Source organism: Macaca thibetana, chromosome 4 (assembly GCF_024542745.1).
Source record: "Macaca thibetana thibetana isolate TM-01 chromosome 4, ASM2454274v1, whole genome shotgun sequence".
NCBI classification, from domain to species: domain Eukaryota; kingdom Metazoa; phylum Chordata; class Mammalia; order Primates; family Cercopithecidae; genus Macaca; species Macaca thibetana.
In genome coordinates this window covers 164,013,940-164,026,449 of record NC_065581.1, presented here as the reverse complement: position 1 = coordinate 164,026,449, position 12,510 = coordinate 164,013,940, and the positions used below count along the sequence as shown (strand labels likewise).

The 12,510-nt window shown below is 43.2% G+C and overlaps 1 protein-coding gene across 2 annotated transcripts in view; it reads left to right on the top strand.

Moving 5' to 3' along the window:
- PDE10A (phosphodiesterase 10A) overlaps window positions 1-12,510 on the top strand; it is a 669,061-nt gene that overhangs the window by 74,917 nt on the left and 581,634 nt on the right. The gene's annotated exons all lie outside the window — the stretch shown is intronic.

Genomic DNA, 12,510 nt, shown 5'->3' with positions numbered 1-12,510 from the left:
AAGTCCGTAAACGTCAGTCCTGCATCCGTGGGTTCAAGCAACCTCGGACAGAGAATATTAAAATAATAATAATAATAACAATACAACAATAAAAATAATACAAACTTTAAAATATAGTGTAACATTTATTTACATGGCATTTACATTGTGTTAGATATTGTAAGTAATCTAGAGATGATTCACAGTACACAGGAGGATGTGTGTAGGCTATATGCAAACAGTACACCATTTTATATCAGGGACTCGAATATCTGAGTATCTGTAGGAGGTCCTGGAACTCCCATGAACACTGAGGGATGACTCTGTGTGTGTGTGTGTATGTGTGTGTGTGTGTGTGTACAAATTGAGTGTCCTTATTCAACATGCTTCGGACCTGAAGTGTCTAGGATTTTGGAATTTTTCAAATTTTAGAGTACTTGCATATACATAATGAAATGTCTTGGGGATGGGATCCAAGTCTAAACATAACACTTATTTATGTTTCATGTATATTTCCTGCACATAGCCTGAGGTAGTTTTATGTAATATTTTAGATAATCTTGCACACCCATCACATGAGGTCTGGTGTGGAATTCTCTACTTGCAGCTTTGTAACAGCACTCAAAATGTTTCAGATTTTAGAGCATTTTGAACTTTCAAATTAGAGATGTTCAACCCATATATGTATGTGTACATATTTATACAGGTGATTCTTGTTATTTGAGGTAGTTGTTTTATAAAGTTGTCATGTACACTGCATTAGCCAATACTAAACAGTTGCTTGTACTGGTCATACAGGGTTCGCTTTCTGTGACCCTCTGGTCACATTTATCCACTGAGTAATACATAGCCTTACTTTTTGTGTATTTCTATCTAAAGGCATGTTATTTAATTTATGTTGTTGGTTCAATAACATCAAACTCACCACCAACAGCCCTAACACTCAAGCCTGAACACAATTCCTCTAACATCTGTTTTCTCCATAAGGCACATCACAGCAGTCTCACGACTTGCAACACTAGACAGCACTTCAGCACTGTGCTTGGGGCCATTGTAGGCTGAAAAATCAACCACGAAAGGCAGGAAAATGCAAAAACTGTAGCACTGTGTAGACTGCAGAAAGGACACATTTACAGAATGGGCTGAAACAAGAAGGTGGAGCATTGCCTTGTCCACCCTCAGCTGGGAACGCTCCCATTGAGACTTGGACTCTTTCCCTCTCTGCATACACTCAGAAACAAGCACAACACTGCAGGTGTTAACGTGGGAGTTACTGATACGTTTTGTGAGTAGATGCCTTCACAAATGTGAACCATAATCAGTGAGGTCAACTGAATGCCTGTGTGTGTGTGTGTGTATATATATATATGTAAATATATTTGCGTGTGTGTGTGTGTGTGTAGATAGATGATAGATGGATAGATAGATGATAGAGAGAGAGAGAGGTAGATAGATAGATGATAGGTTAGAGACAGATGATGATAGATAGATAGATAGATAGATAGATAGATAGATAGATAGATAGACAGACAGATAGATAGATAGATATTCAAACTTCCCTCTCTATAGATTCTTCATATCCACCTGAAGATCTGGTAGTGGACAGAAGGTGAAGGGCAGTCGTCTCCTAGAGGAAAATGCACACTTCCTGGCCCTCAAAAGCTTCTTCCTGAAAGCACCACAGAAATGAGCACCCTCTCCCAGGTCTTTTGGGTGTTGGCTCTGTGCCCCTCTGGTACATGTCTGCAGGTGCTTCAGTCCCTCTTGGAGGTAGGCCTGGAAGGCCAGCTAAGGGTCTTGGACACAGAGATGCCTGGGGGCAGTTCTTGGAACCTGGTGGGCCATCCATACCCACTGAATGACTGAAATGCAGAAATGCTGATGTCAGGGAATGGAAGTGGGGCAAAGCCCCGTGTTGAAGGGTGTGCTGCCCTTTTCGGTGGCTTATCCTTCTCCGTTTCAGTGGCTGCCCCAGCGACAGTGTGGATGGGAGTTACGGGATTAGCAGTGAGGAGTCACCTTTCAAGACCTGTCTGTATGACCAGATGGAAGTTGAGTTTCAATTTCTTCATCGATAGAATGACATAAGTACATAATCTGGGGGAATTCTATGGCTCTGAAGTTCTTTATTTAAAATTTGTTTTCTAATTTTGTAATTTTGAGAAACTCCTTTGGAGTTTTGTAATGTCTTTGCTTGCCATTTTAAGAATGCTGCCCTTTGGGTAACTCTTCACAGAACAATGCAATATATCGTTTTTCGTGTTCTCTATTACTAGTATTAATAAAAAGCATTATTTTGGAGAAGAGTTTGTCGATTACTCATGTTGATGTTTTGGCTTTTTAAAGTTATGATAATTTTTGAGTTGTATTATTAGGTTGGTACAAAAGTAATGGCAAAAACCGCAATTACTTTTGCACCAAACTAAAAACAGCATTGTGATTCCTAGAAATTCTCTCGTAGCATCAGGATTAGTCAGGCTGTTTGTGTGTGGGGGGGTGGGGGGGCGTTTTTTTAAATTTGTACCTGTAAAATTATAGATTGTTAGCTGCCACTTGGGAGCATGGGCCGTGTGCTGGGCACTCTATTAAATACGCACTACACCAGTCCCAGTGCTTACCAGTCCCCTCGTATCTCTGACGGTGCATATCAGAATCCTCATTGTTCAGATGCTGAAACAATGGCTTCGAATAGCAGTGATGAAGCTGAGCTGCGATTCAAACCCAGGTGGGCCTGATTCCAAAGTCAACATTCTTTCTCATTGGCTTTGCAAAGTACAACACTCTAAATACACATTAGATTTTATCACATACTTTGGAAATTTTGTTTGCATTTTTAACTCCAGTTTAGTTATAGGATTTTATAGTATATTGAGGGTGGGGTGGCAATGAAGAAATTGAGGAAGTACATTCATTTTACTAGAAGCTAAAGCTTTATCCCCTTTGTAGAACTAAATTAGACTTTAAAAAAATCTCTTGCTTTTAACACCCCCAAGATGTTATTAAAAGAAACTTTCAAATATAGTTTTTATTCTGGCAGTATTGTTTTTAAACTGGCACGACACTATATATACGAGTTGCCTTGTGAATCTTCCAAACAGAAAGCACTGTACTTAGCAGATTTGTCAGCAATTTATTTAGATGCGGTTTGACTATCTGATGAGCCATCACAACATTCCCATCTGTTCGTCAGGGAGGGAGTTGGAATGTAAACAGACCCAGGCACTGTTTTCTGACTGCCTGAGTTTTCTGGCCATCTTGTCTACCTTGTCACCAGCGTCCTATTCATTAAAGCCTCAGCGCTCTCTTGAGTCCTGCTTAACACTGGTCAGCCCCATCTCTATGTCTCCACCCCCAGATATGATTGCTCTATGTCATCACATTGCACCATTCATGCCACATGTGTTTATTGAGCATCTAGTTTATGCCAGGCACTATTCTAGGCATTGGGGATACAACAAAGAACAAACTAGAGTAAAAGCCCTGAGCCTCGCATTCTAGAGGAGAAAAGAGAAAATAAACAAGATGCATCCGTTTCAAAAAATACGTTGAAAGTGATGGGGGCAGGTGTTTGATGTGGGAACAAGCCTTATAGACACTTAAGAAGAGGGCATTGTAGACAGAAGGAAGGAAGGAAGGAAGGAAGGAAGGAAGGAAGGAAGGAAGGAAGGAAGGAAGGAAGGAAGGGCAAAGGAGTCCTTTGGAGAAGAAGTTTGCATTTGGTGGAACAGCAATGAGTTGGGGTGGTAGGAGAGAAGCCAGTGAAGGGAAATTTGTCAAGGTGGGCTTGGGAGATGAGCACCCATAGGCCATGAAAGGCTTGTCTAAGGCATTTGGCTCTGAGCTAAGTGAGAAGCCAGAATAGGGACTGTCACCACCCTTGGGAAGCCCTTGTGCAAGGCCAGAGGAGCAGGTGAGAAGCTGCGTGCTGGCCTGGCACCACCTGGGGAGGAGCAATCTGCTTTCTGATGCTTCCACCTGGAACCAATGGGGCGGCCAGTTACATCCCTCAAACCCTGCTATAAATGCCTTAATGTCACTCCCAGCAACCTCTGTGACATATCAGGCCATTGCTTCAATTGTTATCCTGCAGCCATAATATACCAAAACCAGGAAGTCATTTTCTATCGTATCTCCTATTTCCCCTAAGCTACGGTGTACAAGTCCAATGGACAGCCACTAACAAGGCGAGCAATATAAAATTGTGCTGTAACTTTGTACAATTTCTTGTCTAAGTCCTTCCCATTGCCAGCTCAAGACCTTCCCACAGAAGTACTCCCACAGAGTACTCAAAACCCAAGGTAACTTGGCGGCCTCTCTCTTTCCCTCCTGTGTGTGGCACAGCCCCAGCCAGGGGCCTTGGGAGTGTATAAAGTCAGGCTCTTCAAAGTCCACAGTGCAGTTCCTTTTCCCTGGACTGATGTGGCACCTTCAATTCCTCTCAAATTGGATTAAACCAAGTTTGACTTTTGTGCTCCAATTTTTTTTTTTTTTTTTCCCCAACATTTCAACGAATTACCAAGACACAGCTTTCTATAGAGAAGCAACTTTCTCCAGATCTTCATTGCCATTTTGGACACACAACCCCAAACCCAAAATGTGTCCATGGGATCAACCCGCAATGTAAACAACTGCTTTCTAAGCAAAAGCCCGGTTTCTAGGAGGCAGCCCACGAATGATGTGTCCTGCAGTGCACAGCGTGTGGTGGGTGGAGGAAGATGGCGGACGGGAAATCCGAAGAGATTCACCACAGAGCAGCCTTCCGGTGTCAGCTGTTCTAGGGCGCCATGGAAAACACACCGCTTGACGAGACTCCACCCTGGAGATTTACTACTCAGTGAAAAGACACATCCCATTCACGGACTGGGACGCTGGAGTCGCCATGTTCTGGGAAGAGGTCTGTCTTGGCAGGCGGCCTTCCCTCTGGAAAAGCAGCATCTGAAGCGCCCCCTCCTCTGACAAGACAACACGGAATTGGCGGGGGGACACCTCCAGCCTTCACTAGGCTTGCCTTGGTGTTATCGCACGCAGCCTGTGCGTTCAAGGTTCCCGGCCCCGGTGCTGGGTTGGATGTGGATTCTTTTTGGTGGCCTCTGCTGCTGTGACTGGAAACCACATTGAGAAAAGGCAACTCCCAAGCAAAATCGAGCACTCTGCAATTCCTTAAATCCCCTTTCTCTTTTTTCCATGTTTCTCCAACCCAGTGGTAGCCCAAGACATTTTAGGCTGCCTTTGTGGGTGTTGTTTATGGACTGTCTCCTTTGGGAGGCACTTTCTCATTCTCTAAGAAGAAACAAAACAAAACACAAGACCCAGCCTTCCCAGGTGGGTGAAGTCCTGCATGGCAGCCCTCCCTGGTTCTCTGTGAACAGGGAAAGAGCCCAACTACTTCCTGTGGCATCATTTCCATCCACCTTGCTTCCTCGTAATAATTTTTGTGAAGATTATTCTGGGGCTGCACAACAGCCTTACTTTTCAAAGTGTTCTTGCTCCTCCTCTCCCAAGCATTTGCTGAAATAAGAGGTTCCTCCCGGTTTTGGGAAACATATTCCTCAGTTCCTGACTTGACTCCAGAACGACACCTGTTTAAAGTTCACCCTCTTCTTCTCTCAGTTTCCAATGTTGTCCTAAGACTCGAGGTGTAGTTTTTTGTTAGTTCCTTTGTTGGTTTAAGTAGCAGTGACTGAAGCCTGTTCTCTACAGATCTGACTATAGTTTTCTCTCTGCCTCTGAACAAACTATTTTGCAGAGCCAGAGATGTCCAGGCATGGCCTCAGCCCTCACCCCTGCTGCTCTGGGCACGGCCTCAACCCTCATCCGTGCTGCTCTGGGCTGTTCCACGGTCCTTCTCCCACCTCTGCAGGGAGGCCCATCACTGGTCTGCAGCATCCGCTCCTCCTGCAGGGTGCTTTGTTCCTCTTACTTGCTGGATTCCGCGAACTGTGATGGCACTCAGGTCTGGGCAGCACATGAACCCCTGATACCTGGGTAAGGAGCAGGATGATGAGGGGGAAGGAAGATGAGGCCACGAACTTCAGGGCGACCAGTGACTCTCAGCCCAAACCTCAGAGCTCCTCTTTGCAGTCTGCAGCAAGTGAGTGCGGCTCCCACTGTGCAATGCACTGAGAGTGTCTCTGAAGTGACTTGCACCTGAATCGAGTTCCAGCAATGTGAGGCTCCCAGGAAGTGCAGCTGTTCTCACGGAGGGAGGCTCTCACCTGCCCCTCACCTCAGCCTCTAGCACATACTTATGCCCCTGGCCTTCCACGCTGGGAACAGCGTTACCCACCTCTGGGGAAAGAGATGTAGTGATGGCCCAGATCCTGAATCTCCCACGCAGGACCAGTGAATCTTGCAACCACGGCCGCAGGCCTGCACTGCACTGGGACTCTGGGCGATGGAGCCTTGCACCTCCAGGGTTTTGGCCCCATCACCATGAGTAGTCTCCTGCTATGTAAAAACCAAGAAGGCTTCTTGTCCTGATGAGTTCAAAACCTAGTTGAAAGTATGCAGAGGGGTCCTCCTAACACAAGACCCTGCTCTGTGATTGCCTGGCCCATAAAGAGAGGGTTAACGTTCCCAGACAGAGCCCTACCTCTCAAGACCTGTCCAGCAAGGACAGGGCTGTAAGCACCTGCATTCCTTCCTTCTGCAACCCAGGAGCGAAGGACGTCTTGGCTATTAATTTATTTACCTGGACTCCGATCTACCATGTGACTTTGGTCACGTTACTTCACCTCTCTTGGCAATAGTCTCTTTACTTTTTGCAACCCAGGGACTGGGCTCCTTCAGTGCCTCTTAGAACTCCTGATCCTAAGGGAAAGGATCTGACCTTTAGGCAGTGTAAGTGTTCTCTTTCCTAGGCGCCTCTCCTATTCCAGGCTTCCTCTGTTCCGTGGGTTCCTTTTCCTCCCCATGTGTGCATCCTCTGGCACCTGCCAGAGGACCCCTTCCCAGATGTTCCTTCCACCTCATCTTCCCATTATTTCCATTCTTTCAGCTTGCTTTGTCCTAATCTGACTTTTTGAAGCCATTATCTATTATTTCATTATAAAAAGTCCAGCTTGGGTCCCACCAAGTTAATTTCGTGACTGACTATCGGTTTGAGACCTGGAGTTTGAAAACCATTGCTCAACATGAACTTAAAGGCCAAGTGCATAACCCCTGTCATTCAAGTGGCTTTGGTACCATGGGTCCTAGGACAGGTCCCTGCAGAAGGCAAGTGGTAGAAAAGGGAGAAGGGATCTCAGGACATGAGTTCATAGGAGGCTGGGAAAAGTGTGAAATGTTTTTATGCTGGTAAAGCTAACTGGAGAGCTTCCTCCTTTCCACTGCATCCTTGGAGCAGTACTGATCAAAGCACTTTGTGACACAGAAGGGTCTTACATGACCTTAAGCTCCTCTCCAGGGGTTCACTGTTCCAAGATGACTGGCTTTGCCACCAGTCTCATGTAGGGAAGGAAGGAAGGAAGGAAGGAAGGAAGGAAGGAAGGAAGGAAGGAAGGAAGGAAGGAAAGAAGGGAGGGGAGGGGAGGAGGGAGGAGGGGAGGAGGGAAAGAGGGGAGGAGGGAAAGAGGGGAGGAGGGAAGGAGGGGAGGAGGGGAGGAAGTAGGGAGTGAGGAATGAAGGAGGGAGGGAGGAAGGAAGGAAAGAGGGAAGGAGGGAAGGAGGGGGGAAGGAAGGAAAAAAGGAAAGAAGGAAGGAAGGGAATGAGGAAGGAAGGAAGGGAATGAGGAAGGAAGGAGGGAAGGAGGTAGAGGAGGGAGGAAGGAAAGAAGGAAGGAAGGAAAGAAGGAAGGAAGGGAATGAGGAAGGAAGGAGGGAAGGAAGTAGGGGAGGGAGGAAGGAAAGAAGGAAGGAAGGAAGGAGGGAAGGAGGGAGGGAAGGGAGGAAGGAAAGAAGGAAGGAAGGAAGGAGGGAAGAGAAGAAGGAAGGAAGGAAGGAGAGAGGAAGGTGGGAGGGAGGGAGGGAAGAAGGAAAAAAGAAAGGAAAGAAGGAAGGAGGAAAGAAGGGAGGGAAGGAGAAAAAGAGAAGGTAAAAAAGAATAAGGAAAGAGGAAAAAATTGTTTTATAAAATAACACATCTTTTCCGAATTATAAGAACATATACTATTACTTTTATGACTAGATTTGTGTCTAGTAAGGTTATTACTGCTTTGTTTTTAAACCTGACATTTGGAGAACTCCATGTGCTGTCGCTGGTTGCATGCAGTCTTGCTCCAGGCCAACATTGTTAATATTTGGATTCTATGAACCTTTACCACTTGCAAGTGTTTAATAATCACTCTCATTCTTTGAGGCTTTTTTTGTTGTTGTTGTTTTGTTTTTTTTTGTTTTTTGTTTTCAGTTAAATAAGTATTGGTCAGGCGCAGTGGCTCACGCCTGTAATCCCAGCACTTTGGGAGGCCGAGGCGGGTGGATCACGAGGTCAGGAGATCGAGACCATCCTGGCTAACACGGTGAAAACCCATCTCTACTAAAAATACAAAAAATGAGCCAGGCATGGTGGTGGGCGCCTGTAGTCCCAGCTACTCCAGAGGTGGAAGCAGGAGAATGGTGTGAACCCGGAAGGGGGAGCTTGCAGTGAGCCGAGATCACGCCACTGCACTCCAGCCTGGGCAACAGAGCAAGACTCCATCTCAAAAAAAAGAAAACAAAAGAAAAAAAAGTATTAGATGCTTACTGCAGATAATTACAGGAAAAGAAAAGAATTTTTAAAATTACCATGTAAATGGCTATTTAAAATATATAAACATATGTATTTTTAATATTTAAATGCATATATGTATATATATATGTGTTTTAGATTCCTTACAAGTATAACCATGCTATTTACAGTTAATAAAAAGTGTTTGTTAGTGAAGTTAATAGATATGGACAAGATTCTTAATGATTATTAAATAAAGATTAATACCTATAAAAGATCAAGATTTTTAAGGGTTGAGTTGCTTTTAATTGTATGTATGTAAACGTAGACTAGGAATAACAATTTAATCATGTCTACTAATTGAAACAGCCTGTACATAGACTTTGTAGACATAAATATAATAAAATTTCATTTATTTATGATATAAAATTTCATCTCTCCAATATTTGAAGTGAATTTCCTGAACTGGTTGAAATTAGTAAGGTTTTGGTGTGAAAATATCATTATTTTTGTAAAGTTAAAGAAATCACTTTATGTAGTGGAATGGCTTTGGCTCTGCATAACAATTCTTTACAAACATCTACATCTACGGTCGTTTGGAGACTGGAGAGTGGTGATGTTTGCCTTGTACACGGTGAATAACATATTCTATTAAACAAAAGCTCATAATGACTAAATAATGAAAGACGTGAAATATCTAAAAATGATAAAAGAATTTCGGCAAATATGACACAAAAGCTAAAATAACAAAGAAAACTCAAATCTATTAATTAGTAGACAAATTACTTTGGTAGACATTGTTGAATGAAAGTCTTAGAATGTGATCAATATTATGCTGCTTAAAAAAAGGAGAGTTGAATGTGACTTATACTGGATTTGAATCTTTCTGAGTAAGATTCCATGGTTATGCCCAAATGCAGTACTAAGTGAAAACAAAAACACTAAGGGAAATTAATGGAAATTAAGACATTCTAACTTAGAGAAATGTAAAACATAAAAAGAACACTTCTTTTCTTATGTTTACATTTGTTTGTTTAATAATCTAAAGTATAGGAGATCCTTGCCCTCCAAAAAAGCTTGCTGCCTAGAAAAGTCTCCTTAGAAGGATGTGACCCAAATTAGGGGAAAAAAATTGTACCATAAAGAGAGAAAAATTATTGAGTGAGGCTTTATTTTGAAAAATTGAAGTTAGTGATTATATTTATAGTCTAAGATATTAGGTATTAATTTCCTGTATGGGTTGATTCTTAAGTTTCTTTTTACTCTTGGCCAATGACCTCTCTTCATTTTTTATTGCAAAAATAGGATCAATCATAGAGACTTCCCTGTCTCTTTCCCTGTGGAGGCCCATCCAGATCCATGGGGGTCTCCACATCTCCCTTCCCCTAAGGCATATGTAATGGCCTCACTCCAACACAGACCAGCCCCTCCACCGCTGCTTCAGATTCCATTCCCTCTCTCTTCTCAAAGACTTTGTCTTGAAATTACCTTCCTCTTTAGTATACCACCAATTGTTTCCTTTATGCTTGGCCATTCCCTTCAGCATTAAAACTTCTCTCATACCTTTCATCTTTGGTGTAACAACCCTCCTAAGTCCTATGATTATCTCCAGTTACTGCTGTACTCCTCTGTTCCCCTTGAAACCAGTGTTTCCATTCCCACTTCCTCAGCTGAGATTCTCTTCTTGGCCCACTGCAACCAGGCTTCCATCTCTCCACTCCAATGAAACCATCCTTCTTAGGGTCCCCAGTGGCCTCCTTCTTGCTAAATCCAGTGGCCATTTCTCTGCCCTCTTCTTGACGCCCTCTTCTTTTTCCACAGATGACTGCTTCCAGCTTAAAGCATCCTCTTCCCTTGGTTCCTAGGACACCTCATCCTCCTGTTTCCTCCTGACTGTTCTCCATCTTCTCTGTTGATAAATGTTGGAGTACTCAGCCTTTTTTTAGTATCTACACTACACTTTCTCCCTAGGTGATCTCATCCAAAGTAATGGCTTTAATCACCATCTTTATGAAAATAATTCCCAAAATGTTACCTCCACCTTTCATCCTTCCAACTTCCAGTGAGTAGCAGCCTGTTATACAACAGTTTCCTGGACCTATGCACATGGATGTCTTATTGAAACCTCAAACTCAACATGTCCAAAGGAGAAATCTAATTTGCCTTCCTCCAATTGCCTTTTCTGTCTCCTAGTTTACTTCCAAAACGAATGCTAAATTCATGTACTTTCCTCCATCTTCACTAGTACTAAACTAGTTCAACTTCTAACCAAATTAGCCTTCCTCCATGTTCCACAGTGTAGTCAGAGCAGGCAGAAAAAGTTTTATAAAAACTGAAACCATATAAAACACAATTAATTAATATTCTCCAATGAACTCCCAAAGCAGAAGAATAAAATTTCGAACTCCTTACAAAATTCTGTAAAAACTGAACCTCACCTAACTTACCAACATCCTATTACTCTCCTTTATCATACCTCAATTTTACTTCGGAAGTAAAGCAACAGGACTTGACAAAGAGTTAAATGTAGGAGATGAGGAAAAAAGTGTCAGGAGTGACTTCTGTGTTTCTATCTTGCTCAATTTGTAGTGTTAGTAACAGTAATGCTGGCTGCTGTAACAAATAGACCACATATAAATGGCTCAAACACAACAGAAGTTATTTCTGGTTCACATAACAGTATAAAATGTGTGTTCCTGGTCTGGGCAGCTTTCCCTCATGTACCCAGGACCCTTTCTTCTGCAGCCTTGCCTTCTCCAGGGACTCACTGTTGTCTGTGTCCAGACTGTGGAAGGATGATGAGTGTGGAGAAGACACATCTGCCCTTCAGTCTTCGCCCAGAAACAATGCTGATACCTCCACTGACATTTCACTGGCAAGAATAGCCTGTGGGCCACACCTGAAATGGGAAGGAGGCAAGGAAATATCATCGCCAGTGGGTAGCCACTTCCTAGAACTTCCTTCTCTAGATGGGCTCACAAATTCCAGCCCTGTCACAGATAACCATTCTTTGAAATAAGGAATGCCGAAGAGAGCCAGTTCTGTGAGGGAGTATTGGGAGTTCACACCATATCAAGCAAGAGCAAAGAGAGGAGAAGTAATTCAGGGTGCACCACCTATGCATGTGATGCCAAAAGCAACCCACCAGTTGGGATAAAAAACAGTCAACTTACCATTTGACCTTGAATCCAGAAACACCAATCAAAGGAGAATGATCACTGTCGGCAGCCGGTTTGCCTCTTGCTCATTTTCGCATCACATAAATCCAGCCGAGGAAGCACAGGTTCGAGTTGTGGCATCTGTTTGCAGATCTCTGAGAAACAAGGGTTGTGGTCAGAGGAGTGGAGGTGCAGTTGGTTGATATGGGGTGGGCTGTTCTGATTCTGAGAAGACCATGAGCTTGTCAGACAGAAATGTAATCTGCATATGTGATCCATGCAGTTCTATTTATAGATTGTATATACATATACAAAATGTGTCTTTGTTTTTATTCAATTTGGAAATAATTATTGACCATGATTTCCTACAGCTCACACAAATAAGGTAAGAACAAAGGTTATCAATAGTTAATAATGGACTGGGACTATTTGAAAAGCAACTTGGACAATGGAATGAATCAATATCTCTGGATACTCTGACCTCAACCATGCATATCAGATAAGCTAATGTCTGGTGGATAATTTTAAGTGACAGCACTGGGGACAAATAAATGAGAACAAAGAAAATGAGAAAAACAATTCTTTTTTTTTTTTTGAAACGGAGTTTCACTCTTGTTGCCCAGGCTCGAGTGCAATGGTACAATCTCAGCTCACCACAACCTCCGCCTCCCAAGTTCAAGCGAGTCTCCTGCTTCAGCCTCCTGAGTAGCTGGGATTACAGGCATGCAC